Source organism: Bombus pascuorum, chromosome 7 (genome assembly GCF_905332965.1).
Source record: "Bombus pascuorum chromosome 7, iyBomPasc1.1, whole genome shotgun sequence".
Taxonomy (NCBI): domain Eukaryota; kingdom Metazoa; phylum Arthropoda; class Insecta; order Hymenoptera; family Apidae; genus Bombus; species Bombus pascuorum.
The window spans coordinates 8730367-8754460 of NC_083494.1; the positions used below are offsets into that span (position 1 = coordinate 8730367).

At 40.6% G+C, this 24094-nt stretch overlaps 1 long non-coding RNA gene across 1 annotated transcript in view; it reads left to right on the forward strand.

Annotated features, from left to right (window-relative positions):
* Nucleotides 1-24094, forward strand: part of LOC132909216 (uncharacterized) — a 149534-nt gene that overhangs the window by 85610 nt on the left and 39830 nt on the right. Inside the window, exon 2 of the long non-coding RNA XR_009658506.1 lies at nt 16134-16233. This is a non-coding gene — a long non-coding RNA (uncharacterized LOC132909216). The remainder of the gene's footprint in view (nt 1-16133; nt 16234-24094) is intronic.

Consider the following 24094-nt stretch of genomic DNA (forward strand, 5'->3'; position numbering starts at 1 on the left):
TTCGCCATGGACCCAATGTGTAGGTGTAGGTATACGTTTTCCCTTGTCATATTTTGTTTTCTCCTTTTCCATCCTCTTCCCCCTCAGCACATCGTAACGTTTACTAGACGATCCTCGAAGATCTTCCGATTAGATCATCCTTATGAAACCACTATAATAACGTGTCTCATGGGACATTGCAGGGGAACTGGATAAATAATAGAATATTACACGTATTTCATTGATTCCCTACACTGTCCTGCTTAATTAAAATTTCCTATCTATTCTTCTTCTTGTTTTTCTTCGTTCGATTAAATATATTTCGTCGGTATTTTGCAACAAAGTGTATACCTTTAAGAGGTACTAAGTAAGCTAGCTTCAAGTATTTTAACAAATATCGAAAGATGAAAAAATGTCAAACTATTTCCTATGTTGCATTTGTTGCAACTTTAAATTTCCAATAAATACATAAAAGTCTGTTTACCGTAAAACAACTAGAAAATAGAAACAGCAGAAAGCAATTCATTTGTCTTAAAATTGGTCTGTCAAACATCAAGGAGTATTTTAGTATAACATTTATGGTCAGTGGTGTATATTCGTTAAGGTTAAACCAAAACCTGCATTTGCATACGTAACTCAGAAAATCATAGACGTCAGTCGAGTGTCTCAGAGGGGTGGAGAAGAAGGCGGGCACCCCGTCGAGGGACCTGTGGTCTTGACCGAACCAGTGAAACACAGGGAAAAATGGAAATGATCGTAATTACCAGGAGAGAGCAGGTTGAGACAAAGGGTGAGTCGTAACTCATCGCCGTTCGCCACGCCCAATGCTCATTTTCGACATCTTGGTCACGTAGATTCAGCTCGTGTACCGCCTCTGTCGTCGCCGGCTCTCCTCGTCGAGATCTCTCGCGGAGACAACGAAGCTGATCTTGTAACCGAACGCTCATTACGCTCGAAGATGCAAGATAGCCGCGCTGTTTCTTCGACCTTCTTTCTGCCACGATCTCATCGAACCGAGATGTCCTTCTTTGTAATCGACTTAATTACACCTGATGACATATGTCTCTTTCCCTGTGTTCGATGTTCTAAGTTATGAACATTTCGTTTGAAATGTTTTCTCAATCCATACACCGTCGAATTTTCCTTTCAACGTCGTGAAAAGAATTCACAGGATTCCCTTCAATATCTTCTTCATCGATATCTCATCAACATTTATTCCTCTCATTTAAATTTTACGAAATTAAAAACAGTCAATGTATTTATGAACATTATGATAAACCACACACACATTGCTTGGTTAATTTTTTCTTCCAAATAGAGACACAGTACAAACATAGACACGGAACAAACATAGAGTACTGAGTCTTCAGAAAAATTTGAGTAGGTATTTATCTCAAGTTTGCTACTGTGACACGAATACCATGGGTCATAATCGCGGCAATTTCCTTGAGCAGCGTGCACAATGGCTGGATGATTTTTAATAAACGTCCAGTCGGTCATTCGCCATCCCGTATCATTGTTAATCCTTTGTGTCTGGCGAATGAAGAATGCCAGATATTGAGTCGATTAGTACAACAAAGAAGAGTACACTCAATCAGCTAGGAGCATTAAGCCTACGTCCTATTGCGAAGAGGACGCAGCAATATGGGAACAATACGAATTGTCCATGATCTTTCCTCGTTTACACAACAACGTTCCATTAACCCTTTCTCGAAATAACACCACTCAGACTCTACTGTATCATCCCTTCTTCATTGCTTCTATTAGTTTCCACTTCGTTTCATCCTCAAGTGTATCCAAAATCTGGATTCGTCTTCGTGACACGTTCGCAATGTTGATTAAGGGATAATCAAATTTTTACGATTCTCTTCCCCTTAGTGGAGGTCGGAAACGAGGGCTAATTTTCTTAGGAAGAGTCTCATCGCGATCGGAGGCTCGGGGACACCGGAAAGGCCGCTAATGAGAGAACAGAGAGAAGAGAGAAGGGTGGTCGACGAATACGGAGATGAAAATGAATTGAGTGAATGGACTTGAAGTGCTCCCGAGTGGCGGGAAGTGAGCAACTCCGACGAGAGAGTCGTGCCCCTCTCGCGCGTTCCTCGCTCCTTCCGGGACATCCGACGTAATCTAGCCGACTAACTAGCTCGTTTCGAACGATTTCTTCTGCATCGATGATTTACACGAGACAGATCCCAATAATATTATATCTTGATTATTTTACAGAAATAATCTTTGGGATGAGAGAAATTACGTTTCCAATTCAACAGTCATCTAAGATCTACCGTCTTGTATCTTACAATTATTATAATCGCAATTATTCCAATTATATCAATTGTAATCAGAAGCAAAATATTCGTTTATTGTTACCTCGTAACAGGATCTAAACAAATATAGATTATACGAAAAGGGAAAAGATTTAATCGAATCGTGTACAACACAATCGTCTACAACTTGACCGATCGTCTAAACTCAAACAAACGTTCCAACAAAATTCATTCATCTCTTAAATAATTCTTTCGTGTCGTTCCGAGATAGTTACTTTCATGAACGCATTAACGTTCCACGGTGCACAGAAACTCGAGTCGCGATTGGTTGGCCACAATAAGCACCGATCGGACATACCTGTCTGCACCATCGAGCAGACAGGATAGAACCGACTGAAGAAGAGAGAAAGACGATGGGTATCGTGTGGGTGATGACTAATAGATTTCGTGCTCTGGCCCATCCATCTCGCGTTCTCGAACTGCCTCGACACAAATCGATCTTGCCGAGGCGGTCGCGTCTACGAAACACAGAGGATATCGGCTATCGATAGATCCCTCGACTCGTCCTACCTCTTCTCTCTCTCGCTCTCTTCTTCGAATGCATTTATAACATTGGCCACGGCCCTGAACCGATCGCTCGCGAGAGGCTTGGACGGTTTGTCATTATGAATATTCTACGGATGATCTTCTGTCAGACACCGGCGAAAGTTAGGCGACTGCGCTCGTCACTGTGTCTACGAGAGAGCGAGCCTATTTCAGAGAAAGAGTATTAGTTAGGATTAAGAAAGTATCGGCGTGGAAAGGCTGTGTTTCTTCGCGTATAACATCTCCGTGATGTATTTCTAATGCGATTTGAATTAGTTGCTCAGGGTAAAGAAATAGAATGTGAAAGTAGTTATTCGGATCGAGTGATACGTTTGAGAAGTCATCGATTACTAAAATTTATCGCACTTGTTCGAGTTTGTAACGTTCGACGTTAGTAATGCCAATATATCAAACTAACGTGCAACGTAGAATTTTGAATGTCATTGTCGTTTACTAGATTGTTCAACCGTTACTTCTAACATGTTTTAACTTAACATGTCTTTCATTGTTAAACATCCGTTTTGTAAGACATACGTAACACTTATTGGTCGCTCATCGTATTTTTGCATTGTATCATGCTACGTTTATGATGGATTTTTGGAACGATTCATCTTCCAACGATGTAGCCTAATTTTCTAGAATTTTGCAGTTGTTGAAGAACTTTGTTTCCCTCGTTCGTCGATATGTTAAATAACCAACAGTAAAATAATTTGTAATATATATTATAAGTATTACATGTATATAATATACTCGACACCAGTCAGTGAACCAAGTTCAATAGCAAAGGTTCCTCGTATTCGATCCACGAGGGAAGCCATCGATCGTGATCTGAGAAACCGACAGAGTCGGCTTAATCTCAATTAGCAAATTCGTGCCGTCCAGCAAAATAATAAATTACACGTCGTTAGAGCGGTCCCTGGCGATCGTCACGCGTGCACAGGGACGCAAGAAACGCGGCTGGACAAGGAACCGGGGAAACGGCCGATTAAACGAACGATAAAAATGCCGGAGCAATTTACAGGCGGGTCGTTGGATCGCGGAATAATTGTCATCGCCGATGTCCCGTGGCACCGTGGCGCCACTCATAGCCAATTAGCCGATGCAATTAAAGAATTACACAGCGATGCACCTCTAATCCTGAATTCCGCGGCCAAGTTCAAGGCAAAAATGGTGACATCATCGTCTGTCTCTTTTTTTATCTCTCTAACGTTAACGCTGCATCGCCGAAGAGAGGAGGAATTCTACGACGAAGGGAGAACGCGATGCGCCAGTAAAATCAACCCTTTATGATTCTTGCGAGAACATAATGTGCCAGACGTCTCCATACTTTGTCGTTCGTGACATCAGCACTGTAGTTGAAGACGAGTCGGTGTTTCTGGGTTTTGTTGTTACGATGAGATATTGGTATAAAGAAGAGGGTTGTGCAGGGTGTTTCGTGTGATGTCGTGGAACGTAGAGTTTCTAGGGAATTGGGAATCCTAGGGAAAAATTTTTAAATAAATATATTTCTTTATTACTTCTTACTATTGAGATAAATTATTATCGTTTCAGCGTTGCTCGAGAAGAGTAATTTGCGAGATTGATTTTAGGAAAAGATCGTGGGAATAAATTAGATAAATTTTGGAGTTATTTTAGAAATATGATTAAGGGAAAATGTTGCGAATAAATAATTCTTTCTCGTTCTTTCTTATTGTTTACATGGATTTTCATATCACGTTATAAAACGATAAGACGTGGAACTGGCTTTTTTTAAGAAACAGAGCTTTGTGCTACCAGAACTGGTCCATTTTTACCGCAGTGTTGTCCGCGTTGCGAAGATGCATTGGACGCGAGATCGTGTTAGTAAAAACGACAATGTAGAACAAATTACGAGGTTCGAGGTTGGCCCCGTCTCCTCGCGGCAGCTCGTCCATAAGATTTACGTACTTCAGCCTCGCGAATGCCAATAAATAGTCGATTCGGCGAGCGGGAACAATGACTGGCCGCTTTCCTCGCAGAAATCTTTGGCACGGCGATCCCACTCGTGCCGGAGCTGCCTTGAAATATGGCAAGTCGTAAATATTTTCCGGTGGAAATATTTTGTCACCTTTATTGCCGCGAGCTTTTTGTTTGATCGTAAATTCGGTGGCTAGGCGTGTTAAAGAAAGAGCACAGGTATCACTTCTGTATTTCCTGGCGATGTCCTTCTCGATATTTTACTCTTCTTTCATTGTTCCCATAATGAATAATAGTTAATAGACTATTATATAACAAGTAACAAATTTTCAGTACTATTAAACGATCGATTTGTCTCGCTCAAACAACAGAAAACTCGTACCATATGAAAATTCGAAGGAAATAAAGCTACAAAATATTCTTGCTGAGAAAAACAAATTTTTACATACTTGGGAGTTTCTCAATAACTCGGAACGTCCGTTTGGTTCCGACCAGAGAATTCGTTTTTTAACGTTCTTTCATTAATGTCATACACGTGTCGCGTTGACAACGTGTACAAATATTCCATTTAACTTTATCCTTTCCCAACTTCCTCCTTTTTTTCTCTTTTTTATCTGATTTTTATCTGATCAAGAGGAAGGATTACATCTGTTGATCGCGACGCATTATTATCTCACCAGCAATTTATTGCCGATGATAATATTTTCTGAGCAAATAATAAAAATAGTCGAGATGGGGACGTCGTAAATAATTGGACGGCTCGAAGAACGAGGTTCAGGATCTTGGAACATCAGTTTCGACAGCGTTTACGAGGGGATCGTAAGCTAAACGGTCGAAAGTGAATTCCAGGTGTGTACTTTCCAAAAGTTTATGGCAACGGACAAAGGAAAGTCAGAATGCCTGAATGTCTCTTTGGACCGTCTCCTCTTTTCTTCTCGTTCTTCGGACTTTTGACTTCTGCCTGGAAGTTAATTGGTCGTGATCAATATTTTATGCGCTCTTTAAACTACTAGCTCCCCGTAGAATAGAGAGTATAGAAGAGACAGAACGGAAAGCACGAGTTGCGGTTTATGGCGTTAATTTGAATACGACCGTGGTTTGTCTCGTAGCAACACGTCTTTATACAAACATCCATAAATACCAACTGTGATAATGGCGGTCACTCCCTTGTTTAACTACGGTAGGTTTCAGTGTAGCTTAACTGATGAATCACTGGGCTATTCAATTTTTTGACCACATAATAGCCATTATTTTTAATCGAAACATGGAAGATGAACGATCCATAAAACCTACTTCTGTTACCATTATATACCTTGGTTTTTTTCTTTCTTATAATATTCGTAGTTTATTTATTAGTCAATTATTTATTATTTATTAGTCAATGTTCCTTAGTTCGATGTCCTCTTGCGTAATTAATCCTTCTTGTTCTTCTTGGATCTATATGGCTGTTACTGTCAAATGAATGTTACTGTTCGATAGATATTGTTAAAGTATATGTAGTTGTTTGGTTTTGGTATTTGATGTAATTTTGCTATAAAAAGTCTTACGGAGGATGTAGAAGCGAGAGATGCAGAAGGGTTGCAAAGAGGACGGTGGATCCATGGAAGGAAGGCACGGACTCACGCCGAGTGGGAGTGGCGTGGGTGTGTCCAACATACTAGCTCACACGATCTCCTATAAACTTTACAAACACGATGTAACGACTGCCGTTTGCACCGTTTTATAGGGGCCAAAGCGGGTGATCCCGAGCGAAGTTTGGCAGACCGCGAATAATGTCCTTGTTTCCCCCTGCGGAGACCAGACATTGACACCCTCTTAAAATCGACTCGACGATGGATTCATGGCGTTTGCCGAGAAATAAACGCGTTTCGAAAGTATTTGTGCCTGAGTTATTTCTTCGGTCGGTTTTAGAAGAATTTACAATTTTTCAGAATATTTATTAGTGTTTCTGATGCATTGTAAAATCGTTCGTGAAATCAAATATTTCAAATCCTTGGAACAAAAGTAGAACTTCTTTTCGGGTTCAAGTTGAAGAGCGAAGATTTCGTATTATAAGTTTTTAATTTTTCAGTTTGCAAATTTTCCAAATTTCGAGATTCTGAAGTTTGAAAATTTCCAATTCCAAGCTGAGACATTTAAGCTTCCTGTTGTATTAGGACGCATTTCTAACTTTGAATAGTCTTTGTTAGTTGCTTCCAAGTTCCTTTGAAGTTCCTTCATTCACTGTACAAAGAATATCATCGTTAACAAAATGTGAAGCACAGTATTCAAGTTTCACTGTCATCTTCTCCCACACTTTGCTACCATGTATTTGGCGGAAAAGAGAAAGTTCAAATCCAGAGTAAGATGAGCGGTTGTTTAAACGACATGGACGTTTGTCCTCGAGATGTCCACATAAATTTTGTCGTTGACTGCGCCCGAACTGGTCAAATAGCTTCCCGACAGTGTCGTTTGCGGAATTCCGTGCGGCTGTCACAGGATTCCACGACGTCTGTTTACGTAGTTCGTGAAAAATCACTTTTCCATTTACACGGAAAGCGTGTGTTGGGCACATGGCGGAAGTAGGCCACAATAAACGCAATTTATTCCACGCACGATCTTTCTTCTTTGTCGAACTTCTGCCCGCTTAAACCACGGGATCTCTTTTTCACACTCTTAGGGTGAAAAAAAAAAAAAAAAACAGACAACGTAAGTGTAACTCTACACTGCAGTCGGAATTCGAAAGATGCTGAAATATTTGTGAGCTGAAACACTAGACAAAGCTAAAAACACATGTTCGAGTACTAGGGTAGACGGAAATGTGGTAGTGAAACTGCTTCTTTCATTTGTAATTTCAAATTCAGACTAAGATCGGATCGATTGTTTGCTTTCTGAGAAATTAATTACTAATCACAGCTAGAAAAATTTATCCAATGTCCAGCTGGACAAATTATAAAGTACAAATTAAATAATAATAATAATAAAAAAATACTAATCACATATTCTTCCATGAACAAAAGAAAACTAAAGAGAAAACACCCCACTGACCTCACTAAAGAAATAAAATAGACAAATTCAAAGATGGTATCCACCTGGGGGTAGCCATCCACATGTTAATTAGCAATACAGTTAGAAAAATTTACCGAATGTCCAACCAGACAATCTGTAAAGTACAAATTAAATAATAATAATAAAAAAAAAATTCTTCCATGCTGATCATTAAAGTGGCTCAAATATGAATGCTTACTTCATTCCAAAGTCTTTTTCCTAAATCTTCTTCGTCTGTTTCGAGGAACAAATTTCAGAACAAAAGGAAGATTCGTCCCCTTGACACCTTAATGTAAACTTTGCCAATCGATCTGCTCTCAATCGCCACAATTACGATCAAGATCAGGATCAAAGAAAAAGCGGGAACTATCCTAAAAATCGTGGAATACTCCTTTGAGAAGCACATAGTCTCGAGGGATGAAAATATTTGCTCCGCCGGAAACCGAGATGCTTTTTTTTCTCGACAATAGGTTGACTGTAATTTATAACTCTTCCATCAACCATATGAATTCATCGAACACATCTGTCCACTGGACCAACGAAATTCCTTCTTCAAAACTGTATTGGAAGCAACGAAATCGTTTTTGCGACCTACCATCGAAAAACGAACGAAGTAAGAAACGAGGAAGAAAGAGAGCAGGCTGTTGTTCTCGAGATACCAGAGCTTCGAAGGTAGGCCGGAATAAGAGGCCGTGTCGAAAAAGCGTGGCGAATTCCTGTCGACCTAAGCGAATTCGTGAAAAGCGACGAGGGGGTCCAGTACCGTCCCAATGAATCAATAACGTCGTATCGCCATTGGTGGGCCCGATGGAAATACGGGAAACGACTTGTGTAGCGGCCTTTGCTCGCGAGGACGGAACAACGTTTCCCAAAGAAACGTTTCTCGTCGTTATCGAGGCCGTGAACGAAGGGGGGCCGTTGGCGCGCGCCCTGGGTTCCGCTCTAAATGGGCATAAATGGCAAACAAATACCGCCGTGGGTTCCGGTTCGACGAAAGTTGAGACGTCACGCGCGACTCTGAGCACTATGCTCTCTTGCCCTCCACAGCCCTCACCCCTCTCGATTTTCCTGATTGTCGTCAGAGGGTTGGATATTGAATCTTTAGTCACAGACTTTGCAATTGTTGGCACGACGTTGGTGATCCGTGAATAAAGTACCAGCCTTTGTGGTTAGGATTCTTTTCGGGGGAGAATGTGTTCTGATGGGAGAGACTCTAGTGTGGTGTTGTTTGATAGCGTTTATTGTGAGCAAATAGATTTGTGTGAATTGGTGTCACTATTTTGGGCGATGTGAATTTTTCTTCTTGAAAAATGGACCTATAGTCACCAATACACCTTACTTCCATCAGTATGTTTCAGAATCGTTTCAAAATACTCACTCACCGCTTCTCCTATCTTTGCTCGAATTCTGTAGATTGGTTTTCCTATTTCGAAGAAGCGACGATATTACTGTGCTTGCGATTTCATACAGGTTACACGTGTCGATTTCGTAGTCGATCACCAGTGGACTTTACACTCTAATTTTGGAAATTGTTTCTCACTTCTGCTGCAATAAAATACATTGTTACCTATTCCACTTATGAGAGTTAACAACCACCAAACCCATTAGTTACCCAACTACTCGATCAGATCCCCAGACTAAAAAGACAATACCCTTTAGATTGAAGCATTAGATTCAACTAGAATCAAACATACTATAAACTCTTGTAATGCAAGTTACAGTACCACGCCAAAATAATTTACTTATAATTTTCTATGAGAATTGATTGTAAATAGTCTACCAAATAAAAAAAAAACCCATTCCGCTGTTAAACTGTAACTTCAAAATACGCAATTATCGAGTCTTCATTGTACCAAAGGAGATTTTAATTAACCAACGAAGTATAATAAGAACCACCCATAGCGAACATCATCGTCCACGTTTGCTTCCTCAATTTATGACCGCATTACTAGCAATACAGCTACCTGAATCAGTTAAAACAAACGAAATAGCTGCTGCCATAGATCCTTGACAATCCAATATTTCTAGAAACGATCACCGGAAGCTGTTCGTCGATTCATCGTTCGCTATGATTCCTGAAGGCGAGTTCACTCTCGCAAGACTCCTTTAACGAAGTAGTCAGCTCGCGTTTTTACAAATTCCAGTGAGGCTCGGCGGTGCTTTTCTTCGTCCATTCGGTTCTTGCGGACGGTGTCCTCGTTCTACGTGTCTTACATTCGTGACGTGAACGATGGCCCCGCGTAGAGCAATGACTAGCAGGTGCGTACCATAACGTACTCAATTACACGCCCCTCCCCCCTCAATGATAATTAATCACCATTAATAGCCGGCGAACTGAGAAGAACTCGGGATTTATTAATCGACCACGGCCGATTACGTTCGTAAATCAAAGGAACCCGATCGTGGCTGTGTCTTTTTGCTCTTTTGGAAACTCGCGTACCTCTTCATTTATCCGCGGAACGACCGCGTTTTTAGACGGAACGTATATTCCGGCGAAATCGTGACCGTTGCATTCTGAATCTCAATTGCTGTTAGTATCGCGATCGAAGGTTTTTTTGCCGTAAATATACTAGAATCGTCGACAGTGAAGTTGAAGATTCAAGAAATATTCTACGCTTTACATTAATGGAGCTTTTTGTTATAATTGGATTCGACGAGATATTTTTTGATCTATAATCGAACATATTTATTATCAAATTTTCTATTATAATCAAAACTATTTTTACTACTAGGATACTAGGACTCTCGCAAACCAACTCTCTATAGAATTTAATATCGAAATGTAAGAAGATTTCTTACCTGATAGTTTCGAAGAATCGTCATTGTCATTTTCTTTCCTTTCTCGCAACAACTACTTTTCTTCTTTATTCCAACCTTCGGCGTACGACAAAAAATTCTCGCAAATTCTGAACATCCCCAAGAACAAGTTGGAACACGTCGATTTACTCGTTTTTACCAATAATCCTTCATTTGCATATTTTCCCTTTAATCCTATAATGTCCGAAACACTTGTCGATCAATTTCTCCATCGTTCGCGTAGGTAAAATCGCAGATACATGGAAGGAGATATTTACGCTGTCGACATGGACAAGGGATTTCTTGCTAGTCGACTGTCTTGTTCTCTTAGCGATCCTCGCGATGACGTCGTGGACGAAGGGCGGTTAGGTGCGCCGGCTTGGGACATAAGTCAGCCGGTATTCAATGAGTTCGAGGAAGTTGATCGCCGGTTCTTCGCACGCGAGCCGGCGTACCGACGCGAGACGACAATCGTACGGTCCGCGGACGATGCCTCGTTCCTCGCCCCGAAAAACTGGATCCCCGGCTCCGCAGCCTGAAAAGGCCGGTTTTCTGGTAAAAAGTTACGCGAGCCGCTCGCCAAAATCGTTAAGGTCGACGCGAGGCGACGCTGCTTTTTTCTACGCGTTCTCCGAGCGAGCCGGATACCAGTTTGCGCGGAAAGGAATGGAATTATCATCGCTAGATCCCCCCCGATGATATATTCTTCAGTTTCGAGAAGATGATTCAAAGCAGAGATGGCGATATTTTTGTCGAAAGTTTGTTTGAAAAAATTAAACATGATTAATCATTTTTAGAAACTGTAAGATTGCGAGTTTGATTCGATGTGTGTTATCGTTATTTTTATTCGTTTAATTTTATTGCGTTTCTAAATTGGTGTCTTGTGGCTTTTTAATTAAACGTTTTTCAAGTGGAAACTCGGCTCATTTTTATTGAGAAGGTTAAGAGATCTCTGGCAGTAAAACATAATTTTTACGATTACGATTTTGCAGTTGGTTTATTCAATTTCGATGTACGTAATGATGTAAAATTTTCATATATATACGGTGTGTATTAGTTTTGAAATTTATATGTAAATCCTGGGGAGAAAGATTGCGGAAATGTAAAAGTCGTGCAACATCTTGCAGCAGTGTTAAGAAAATCAGCGGTATCGCCCTTTTCGCCATTATCGTGTCCATTAACGCGAGTAAAGTCACTAACATACACCTTTCGATAATAATAATCCCTATACAGAGATTGGTATCACCATCGGAGAACAGGCGAATGGCATTAGCAACGTGTTAGCGATACCACGTGGCACGGAAAATCACTTTCGTGAGACCTCAACGAGCTGAGCTCCTACTGTGGCAACAGGAAAAATATTTCAGAAGTTCGTGTATACGCTGTATGTCGAGGCCGATCTAGTGGATTGTTTATCGTGCTACTCGATTAACTAGAATCGAGAGATTTTTTCGAGCAAATGGAAGCTTTTATCGTGTCAGGTTTTTAGAAAAATATCCCGAGGAAGCTATTTCCTCGACTGAATTGCTTGATGTATAAATAAATTAAGAATATAAGTTAAGGAAATAAAACGCCCGTAGAGCTTGCGTTGCGTTGCGTAGCCGTACAAAGAGGCTGTTTAAAAATTGAGTGGCTCATCAGCTCGTTACATTATTACCCGACGCGCACATTCGTTTCCACGGCCTTGTAATAAAAATACAAAATTTCAGGAACGATCGTGGTGTCTCGTTGACATCTAACAATCAGAAAATCGAACAAATTATCATAAACAGGGGCTCGTGTGTGTAATACGCGAAAATTAAATAAATTAGCTCCCTTAAGAGACTGGTGTCTACAAATTTATTTAATAGAATCGAGCAATTCAGAGTATCATAAATATACAAATATATAAAAATAATCCATATACAGATGAAATTTAAAAGGATGCTCATCTAGCATATAGACATGTGCTCTAAAAGTTAGCGAATAGAATTAAGAACTCGAATTACCGTAAACGAGCTGTCACGCACAAAATACAAAAATAGACCACACGTAATAAGAATTTAAAAAATGTATTTCCCATCTAAAAAAGAAAAAGAAAAAATAGAAAAGAGAAGAGAAAAAAAAATGTGTATATAAAAATCACTGAATAGGATCTAAGCAACCCCATCGATTGTCCCCAAATGATCTACGATCTGTTTATATTTCCTGCGATCCGGATAGAAAGGTAGAAAGTTCCATAGTTGAAAAGGCAGGTGGTTACGAGGGGAGCTCTTATTTTCCATCGAGGTTAACAGATTATGAAGACGTCCGCGACCGAAACGCGCATAATCGCACCTGTACGCGTTTTCCCATACGCCCTCGCTCTCTGCACCTCTTGTCCAGGGCGTGACTGTGAAAACCACCAAGGCCCAAACAAGCCCATTTACCATGGTCGAGCGAGACAAACAAAGATACTGCCCAATAGAAGATGAGTTCCTCTCTCGCTCTCTTTTTCTCTCCTTATATACCAAGTTACTATAGAAAGTTCGTGCGGGGACTGAGTCTACCTGACTTATGGGAGCCCAACATTCGGCATTATTTATGGTCCAAAGAGCTTCGATGCTCCCAAAAGAAATAGTTCTCTTTCTCTCTCTTCTTCTTCTCTGTCTCATTTTTGCCCATCGAATCGCGATACCTCGATTTCTACGTCGTTTTCTCGAAATATGGAATCCAGGGAGTGTGCTAGCTGTGTCGAATTCGTCAATGGATCCGTCCTTTTCTTACTTTTCTGCACAGTTTGAAGGTTAATAGTAGGAAAGTATACGAAAAGGAAGTTCACCAGATGAGTGAACATCCGGGACGATGAAAGAATATGCAAATAGTACTCTTTCATCACTCCTTCTATTTTACTGGACAGTTGGGTGGTTGACAGCAGGGAAATGAAGGATAGAATGCTCACGAGATGAACGAATACTAGAGACAATAGAAGAATAAGGATGTGATAAACGTTTCTTGAACTTTTAGTATGGGGTTAAGGTCAGTTTAACTTAATTTGGTTGGATGGCGAGAGAAAGCAGTGGCTTGGTTATTGATCATCTTCCGTGTGAACGAGTATAAGTTTTGTAGACTAATGGTTTAAATATTCGGTTATTTATTCTCTTTATTTGAAGACAGTGTAAGGATGAACCGATCTTAAGAGACTTGGATTTAGTTCGAAGATTATTCAAATATAAATTATCTTCTAATGCGTGATAGTTGCTAAGAACTATTAAAATCACGCTTCGATACTCCAATTCTATTATCTGCATCTCATTATCAAAGCCGACACTATGAATCGTGTTAGAATTTAATCTTAAAGTTAAGATTAATAATCTGTGAAAGACACAATGTTTATATTAAAATAATATTCAGTGATATTTATTAAACAGAACTACAGAACCAAATGTATATAAGCGAGTGATGTGGTATAATTAACAACGTATGGAGATTGTTGACAGTTGGCCACTTTCAGACTAGACGTAGGTAGTGACCTATGATTCCTTAAATATTTTGAACCTCACTCTCCATACAGTAATGAGTATGACGTGTGTAAATGTCCTGTTCAAATGCCTGTGTAGGTATTTGTATTATCGTTGTATTCCAACAAATCGTTACACATCAAACTATTTGCGATACCACAAACAGTGTATCTGCTTAGTTTCGTAGGGAATATTTAAATCATCCCTTCAACACCTACCTACAGCTGGCTACTAAAGACCAGCGCTACAAATCTACGTATGAAAATGCTAACGAGATCGCAAATCGTGCGGACAAGTATCTAATTTCAAGCGCCATCCACTTGGCTTTCAAACGCGATTTCTATTCGCGTGGCGAGAAGCCAGCGAAGTGAATTTGTCACTTGGCGCGGGCAGCGTAAATTCTTTTGCCGCGCGTCCTCTCGTTAACATTGTTCGCGCCTACGCGCGCGAGAACGCGCGGCGGGTGGCGCGTCTCCGTGTCACCTGCCGGCTGCTCGTCCAGATCGACCCGATAAAACGGCAGTCCTATCGCACTTTCGTGACGCTATGCAGCCAGGTTAATTGTCCTGGCAATTACGTGGATCGATAGCATCCGTTGATGATCGATTCCGGTAGAAAGTTGGCGCGTGGTTATTGGTCAACGCGCGCGCGTCTTTGAGATATCGAAACGGTAAACGAATGAACGATACGGTGGTGGAACCGAGATGCGTTGCGTTACATGCGAAGAAGGAACGTGTGATTATGGGGAAACTGAAGCGCGATGAATGAAAAATTGGCGGTAAACGCGAGATTATGCGAGATTTGCAGATCGCAATATTGGAAAATTATATCATTGGAAAGTTACGTTACGTTGTTCAAGATGGTCTGTAAAAGTTTGCTGGACCAACACGTGAAAATTCTTTCAATTCTCATCACGAGTCCTAACAAACGTGACATTTTTAAATGGCTACCCGTTTGGCTTAGTCCATCAGTCTTCAGATCGGTTAAATTGGGATTCAGAAATGAAACGAATATTTCCGTTGTCAAATATTCAAGTCAGATTCGATATGTTGTATTCGTTAAAATTGGATTGATCGTTTTACTTCCTCCATCACATTAATCATCTAACAGTCGAAACATCCACCTCTATCCATGTCTTCCACTCAACCTGTGTTTCTTTATCTACTCCAACAAGATATACACAACTCGAAACCAATTTTACTGAGTAGTCTTCCTCAGAAACGAATCTCCCCCGAAGCTACAAGTTTTCCAAGGCGTTTCGAAGAATAACGATCCGCGAAGCGTCCCCGGCGAGAACGGTTAGCCGCTATAAATTCCGGTCGAGGCGAAGTTATGCGCGCCGAGGAGGTGTAAGTTCTCGAAATTGATCGCGAAGGCATCCGTAGAAGCGGCCCTGACCGAGTGCCTTAGAGCGCAGAATCCGAAAACTGAGCGCTTCCGAACAGGCGACCAGGATCTTTTGGGTCAGGTAGGCATATAACGATCTCCGGGGCCTACGGACGGAATATAAACTGTTTCTGGGAACAGGCAGTCGTATATCTTGCCGAACGACAATGCCGGAGTCAGTCACCCACTCAACCGCATGGACCTACCTCGATATAGACGCGTCTATCGAAATTTGGCTTCAGGAATTAGAAGGAAAAGTTCTATCGATTTATACTCTCCTTGTATTCCTTAGTTGGTTTCTTATCCGCGAACACGGCGAGCATCGTTTTAGAATTACTTTCGACGTTTCCCCGATACCGTATTCTGTCACATCTTTGATCATTTGCAAAGGGATAGCGAAGTGATGACAAAAATGGGTTAGTTTCTATGTATAGTAAAAAATAAAGCTGGTGAAGGAGAAAATTTGGAGATTCTTGGTACGATGTGTTGGCGTATTATAAAATTAAGATAAGATAACGCGAGATGACTGGATGGTTTTCTTAGGTTTCAACCCTTAAAAATGAGAAATATCTCAATTGAGAAAAATTCGAGTATTTTTCTATGATAGAAAAATCTTGAAACGATTTTTAAATTACTTTAGAAAGAATTAGGAGTTAATCCGATCCTTTTCACTACGTTTCAGGTACTAGCTTCCCCTAGGATATTCGCAGAAGAAGTCGGAGGCTGGGGATTGTCGTAGCATCAGGGATGACTGGTCGAACCTCCCGGCATTTTATCTGGTAGTAAGTATCTTGTCATTTGGTATTAGTATACCAGCCAGTCAACTGTGACAGATTCTTATCGGCAATCGAGCAGACACGCTGTCTCACCCGTGCACGTTTCTCGGTCACACCTAACAAACATTCATGGATCACGTTACCACTCAGGATATTTTGATCCTAGTTCTCTACCTCATAGGGATGCTGAGTGTTAGCGATGTGACTTCGTGATGTTGAGAGCTTGTAACTCGACCCGAGTGACCTTCCGTAACTTCCAAATGACCTTGCCTACCAACGAAATGACCTCGAAAACATTCTTCAATTTTTAAATGACTTTAACCCGACACGATCTTCGTAATCTTCCGTGATATGGCAACATTTTCAGTTTTTGTTGATTCAACGAACAACCTGATCTTCTTGTGAAAAACTTGTATCGTAGTATAAGGTCAGTTGGAAACAGTCCTTAAACCTCTTAACCTACAACTACGGGCATAGCCCGTAGTAAATGATCTGGCCAAAAGTAAATATTCCAGGCATAGTCCGTAGTACAATGATCGGGCCAAAGATATTAGCAGCGGTGCCCTCCTAAAGTTATAAATATTTGTGGAATATTTGTTAAGTAATTACAACCTGATGCAATAATTTAATTTTTTATTTAAAAAATAAAAAGTTTATTTATACAAAAATCAGTAATACAAAATTAATAATCTGCAATAGTGTGATACAATTCGAAACGTTCTGGTAGATGTAAGGGAACTTTGCACTTTTTACACCCCCACGTTGTTTCTCTACGTTTTTTATTTTTTTGGCAAACTTTACAAGGTTTTGACGGCCTTAATTTTGATGCCGTCGGGTCAATGTGTTTTGGAAAATGAGCCCAATGGTTCGCGTGCATTCTCTCTGGCATATCTCCGGAAGATAATTGTCCTCGTTCTCTATAATTCAGTTTTGTCATATTCTCAATACAATACTGTTCGGCTATGTACTACACAAGTCGTGCGAATGGCTCGGAGGCTGCGCGAGTTTCTTTACGTTTTCGGCTCAAAATTCTCGAACGTAAATCGTAGGTTAAGGGGTAAATTATTTTACGTTCAGACCAATCAATTTTATTTGTTGCATAATTGCAGTAACTGTCTTTCAATCTGTTTCTATTTTTATGATTGATGCATTAGACTCTTGGCATTAGATACATTAGGCTTTTAATACACTCGATGTATATCAGCCATCATTTGTGCTCCATTATGATGGTCCGTATCGCAGATCACACGTCACCGCAACCAAAAGGGAAGCAGTTCGATCCGAACTCGAAACAAACGATCGATAGTTAGTGCATAGTCCTGCATAATCGGATCTCGCCGCATAATTACCACCGGGGGCGTTCAAGTTCCATTACAATTAAGTCGATATCAAGTTCGGCGCGCATTGTATCGCAACACACCCTCGTCCTTGGTCACAGTGATTCGTCGAGAATCGGGTGAGTAGGAAAGATGGAGAAACACGATCAGCGGAGATCTTAATGACCGGGCAACGCAATCGTAGCCCGGAGAATGTGTGGAGAGGCAGCAGTCGACCGTTTGAATGGAATAATTAGATGATTATCTTTTATTTATCCGCGGCTTTGATCAGCCGCCCCTGCGGCATAAAAGGACGCCATTTGCAATTATTCGAGGGGAAGAGGAAGCGTATCGTTCAGCGGAATGATACCTCTATTATAATCAAGCCACCCATTGCGTCAGTTTCTTTCGGTTTCCTCTTTTTCTCTCTCTACGTATCCTATACCTGTCTGTGTTTATGACGGGGCACCGTGAATTCTGATTCGAAAATCAAGCTCGTCTCTCCGCGACTGAAAGTAATCTAGTTGAATGGAGAGCCTTTTTTTTGGTCGTGTGGTAAACAGGAAAGTCTCTACAGTTTTATTAGTCAAAGGACAATGGCAGTAATTGACGAATTTTGGAGCTGGATCAACGATTAAATCTTGTACTTGAAACTTTTTTACGACATATGTTTCTACAAGTTGTGAGGAATCTAGGAGGCATAATCACCTGTACGGGCAGTAGGAACACTATAAAAAATTTTTTTTTTTAGTTTATTGTTTTTTTTATTTGTCCTGAAGGATATTATATCTTATTGGTAAAAAAAAAAAAATAAAATAAAATAAAAATAAATATAACATGTGGGTGGCTACCCCCAGCGGGGTGCCATCTTCGTGTTTGCTAGGTTATATCTTTTATGTTTATAAAAATACGCACAAACTTTGCGATGTTGCCTATAGGAATTATCTGTAGAACTCGATTAACGTATTTCTCTGGCCTTATCTTCTTTGGATGATTGATTTATTAAGAAAATTGTCATTTTATAGTTCTTCGTCGCTGAATCTCCCGGAGCGTCTCGTCACATTTTCGCTGACAATGTATCTCAATTTTTCGATGAAATTTTCAGAAGATTGTCAAAAATCTGTTCAAGAGATCTTCACAAAATCGTCAAGAAATATTCGCACAAATCCTGTCCTTCAAATTTTCACGAAATTCTTCCCAAATACTAAAAATTGTTATTCTCTCGTTCTTTTAAAGTCGGAACTGGAAATGGAATTCCACAGTCCCAGAAGCTCCCTACGAATCAAAAGATCACGAGACGCACATGTCCAGGAAGGACGAAATATCTCGGAGTCGAGGAAACGAGGAACTGCTCGCAATAAAACGACAAAAGGATTTTGGTTCGTTGCACGGGCCATTAACGGTGATTTCAGGTCGATGTCGAATGACTCGGTGAAGATCATTGTTGACCAGCATCCTGGGTGGCTTCGTTTCATTGGATCGCGGAGGGCTGGACCAAGTTCTCGCCAGGACAGTGATCCTGCCGCGCCTTTTTCATCCCCATTTTCCATCCGATTCTTACCTGGTTGCACCTCTTTTCACCGACGATACACGACGTCGTGTTTTCTCTCCTTGGCTTTTCACTTTTTCCACCCCCGTCGTCTTCCTCCGTTTCCTTCCACGATCTCGATTTCTGTTTTCAGGGGCTTTTTCTGTACATCGCACGGTCCCATCTACTCACGAATCTTCAAGTTTGTTCTCGTATTTCGGACCACACTGCGGGTTCCAGAAAATTGCGACGAAAACTGCTCAATTTCTCGTTCTAACAGCCGCATAATGGAGCTATGGGATTGTGGCTTGGTCCTCCTGTGATTTAGACGTTCCCAAGAAACGTGTAGTAAATCATTTGTTACAATTTTACAAATGTCGATTTGAAATCATTCATCATATTGCATTCTTATCGTTTTTCTTTAATATCATTATTATGATCTGTAGACGAATTGCGGATGCATTTTTCAGTGTGACAATTTGTTGGAAAAATTGTCCGTAGTCAGATGGACCAGTAGTCTGCGGCCCATGCGCCCCTAGATTTTCTATTTTGTAAAAAATCCAAATAAAAAGATACACCTTGCTCAAAACACTTTCCAAATTTTAATCTCTGAAACTACAATGTAACAAAAAGATTTCGGACAGTTAATAGCCTTCGTGGGTAAACGTTAAAAGTCAAAGGCTTACAGAACACAGGAAGAATTGAAAAGAAGAATGGTTTCAAAGTGAAACTACACAACAACTGTCAAGAGTCAAGGTCACAGGACTAATGTGGAAGACGAGAAAAGAAAGGAGGAGAAAAAACACGAGTGAGGAAGGACACTTTCGCGGCAAAATTTTCATCCGAACCAAAATGAACTGAAACGAGACCATAAATCACACAAAGGGAAATCCAACGAAACCACTACTGGCTATAAAAGTTTATGGTGTTTTGGCCCTTATGGGCCGCCAACGGAGACCTGCATGCTCCGTATATATCCTCGACGGAAGTGAAACTCGTCTTTTGCAGATAGTGGTGGTGGCAGAAGGGAGGTCAACGAGCATTGACTTCAAGGGGAGATGGAACCAAGCTAAAAAACTGGCTGTTCGATCTGTGTTTGAACAATATTGGTCGTCCACAGTGTCCGTTCAGTGATTCTACGAACGAGTTGGAAAATATCCGAAAAAAAAAAGAAGAAAAAAGGGAAATCGTGATATACGACTTATTACGAGCTCCTGATTTACGACTGACTTCTACGTCAAACGAGATCTATGCCACGTGGTGTCTGCCTCTTCTTGTACCTTCGTTTTTTGTTTCTCGTTGGTGACCTTGGAAGACTTTCCACAGATTAGGATTTTTTTTAATGGATGGAAAGAGTGGTAGCTGGGAATTTTTTAGTGTGACTTGAAGGTTGAAGGCTGAAGAATTATGTGAGAGAGAGTGCTACGAAGTAATTAATTATTCGTTTATTGCTAAATAAACGTATTTTTTAAAGGTTTCTTCTTTATTTACTTAGAAGTTTCTTTTTATATATTTTAGGGTTAAGAGGAAGTTAATAATTCTCATAAACATTCTTCGAACTTAGATGTGGCGGATAAAGATCAGAATCCCTTCAAACCGCAGAAAAAGATTCTAAAACGAGCAACAGATTTTTCTTGTAAAAAGGAACGCGGGATAGTTTTCTTTCTCGAAGGAAATAAAAAGAACGGAAAGAAGGAAAAGGTGGAAAAGTGCAGCTTGCAGAATCGCGCTATTTTTTCGGCAGGCCAGACGTAAATTACTCCCGATAAGGAAGAAATTTACGAACGGAGGGTAAAAAGAAAAAAAGAAAAAGGGAGCAAGCCGCGTGTTGCTGGCGATTTACGGCGAGCGTTGTACACGTGAAGAATTTACGTCGAACGTGCGTGCCTGCGTCCACATGTACAATTATTTTCCGACGTGATGCATTGATATGAGTCACGTACACTCAACCGGACACTGACCGATCCCTTTTTTCGCGATTCCGCGCTATTATCGTTCTTTCTCCTCTTCTTTATTCGCGGCCTCGTAATAAATCCCCTTTTTCATCAATATTATTCCCGCAAAAATAGAAAGCGACTTTCGAATTGCCTTATTTCACGTTTAAAACATACTAAACATTATTATTTCACGGTCGTGCCATCATCATAGAAAGGAATCATTTTGCCTTCGTCATTGTCGAATCGTTAACCGATCCCAAATCGATTTTCCTCTAATATTCTTATAACTCTAAGAATTTCACTCTATAATACTCGAACTTTTTTAAAATTACATTTATTACGTTATAAATATACATTATAACAGTAAAGATATCTATAAAACATTAAAATTTAGAAAGGACTGTTAAAACACGAGGTCAGGAACCTTTTATCAACGTTTCTAATAGTTTCGATCGTGTGTCGACGTCGGTACAATCCACACGCGATCGCGATCGCCAGTTTATACATCGAATTCGCGTGGAAATTCTACTCACGCGACCGATTTAGATATTTCAGACATTTTTCATAAAAATTTATAACACCCTTCAGTGAACTACAATAAGAGTTGTTCATTATCGTAATCACGAGCAAAATCTCTATTGTATCTTTAACTTACTCGTATTTATGCTGTGGAGATTTAAACGCTTATAGCGAAGCCAACTTGAAACTTCTCGATTTTTACCGCTGAAAATAGTACGCGCGAATTTACGCGGCACCAAGCTGGAACGCCGATATGACGTCCTCTCACGAGATTGAAAGGCGCGTTTACATGCACGTAACCGCGTTCTCCGACCGCGTGGTCGTTGCGAATACGATCATAAAGCACCAGGACCTTCCGTAGGGGGTGATTGGTGACCCTGCTCGCTTTCAACCACGATCGTATACTGTCTGCGAATTCGAGAATTATCCAACGATCGTGTCCGATCCGTCCTTCTCGTTAATCGATCACGCGAGCTGGCTATGAAAACACGTCTCCTGTCACGATATTGTAAATCTCTCTTTGGAAATCCCCTCTCTTTTTCCACGATTATATAATTGATATTTATAAATATTAACTACCAAATATCATAATATTATAATACTATCTGCAAATTTTCCTAAACATAATCGAGAGATTAATGAACCAAAGAAATGTTCGAAATTTAACAATCTAAAATTCCACTGACGAAACAAACGTATCCATCTATCTAATCAGAGTTGACGAAATACGACCAGTACCTGGTCGATCAAAAAGTTATATACGTATAAAACAATTACCTGGATGAACACCTGCGCGTCAAGTTCCTGCGGGGAGAAAAGTATCCACCTAAGCAAATTCCTGAAGAAAAAACGTACCAAGTTTCTGCAGAACAATCAGAATAAAAAAATTTTTTTTATTTTATTTGGTAGAATTTTACGATCAATTCTCTTTGAGAATTATAAGTAAATTATTCTGCTGTGGTACTATAACTTGGATAATACGTGTTTATAGTATGTTTGATTCTAACAGAATAAAAATAGCTCCGATTTTAAATTTCTCCGTAGACACTGAAGTCGAGGATCGAAAGACTCGGAGCCGAGTAATTCAAGGTTTTTCTCGTAAGGATGTGAGATGGCCAGGGCGATCAAGCGGCACTTAGACGGTCGTCTAGGCGAGACGAATGGCAGCCCCGATGAAAATCGAGTTCGCGATCGTTGTCGGTCGAATATCCAGCGAGCATCAAGGATGGATCTCGCGCGCGCGTATCACCGGTGCCAGCACCAGCGGCGCGTCGTTGCACCGGCTAAATCATTAGACGCTCGAAAGCACGAGCCCCCCGCGGTTTCGAGCATTAGTTCATCTGTCTCTGGTTCGCTTCGCAGCCGTCCTCCTTGCCGATCCGATGGCTGCTCCTGCCGCCTCCGTCCTCGTCTCACCCCCGACAACCGTCTTTCTCCATTCCCTTCTACCTTTCTTATCCTCCTCGCCGCATCGCCGGGTTTTGGCCGGTGCTTCGCGCTTAATATATGAATCCCACGCATCGAAGCCCGTGGCACCGCGGGGTACAGCGAACGACATGTGTTCCGCTCCTCTCGCTCTCTTCTGGCCCCTCGTTCTCTCTCTTCTTTCATCTTTCCTTCTCGCGACCTCTCGTTTCGCCCTTCTCGCACGTCGCAATGCGAATCAACGGCGAATCGTAGGGTTTTTGGTTTGGAAGCGCCTTTTGGAAAATTTGGAACTTGGAATATCAATCTTTCCTATCGTGATCTAATTCCGTGAAACGGTAGGCGATGAAAAAAGATGGATGAAGAAATGGATTCGTAAGGAAACCAGCAGTGTAATTCGCTATTCGTAAATTTCCACCTGTAATAAGTATCGTATTAGGATATCCACGTCGTAATTTGATGAACGGTACAGTGAAACTCGATATTATAAGAAAAGGGGTTACTGAGATGTTCGGCAAGGATGCAGCGAGTCTTTGTTATCTTGGAATTTGTGAGTCGTAAATCGTATCATATGTGAGTCTATACTAAGTGTATTGGTAGCGCACATACGTTGTTAAATGCAAGGATTTTCTTTTTATTATTTAAATTGTATTAAGTTGTCTGAAATGTGTCTTTCTTTTACAGACACGTGTTTTACAACGATGCATCTTTATACAAACATGAAACCTAATCTATCGAATGTTGTGATCTTTATTTTGATAGAACAAAATGGATCATACGTAATTCGATAAAATAATACAAATGTTGTGCATCCATCATTTCCTTATAAAACGAAAGAAACTTTTCGGACGACCTAATACTTCACAATTTGTGCAGCTGGACATTCGGTAAATATGCAAGGATATCTCGCTTTCTGTTCCTTCGAAAAATTCGTAAGTTGAATGAATAGACGCTATTAGTCAAGCTTTTCGTGACACTTCGCTAACCCTGAAGTTTTAGATTTCATTGTCCGAAAACGCACTGACACCGAGCAGTCAGTAGTCGAATTTTCACAAATCTAAGCTGTAGGATCTATTTCTAATGAGCTTTAACTTGTCCGAAGTTCATGTCCAGGTCAAATCTTCCAGGCTCGAATTTGGACA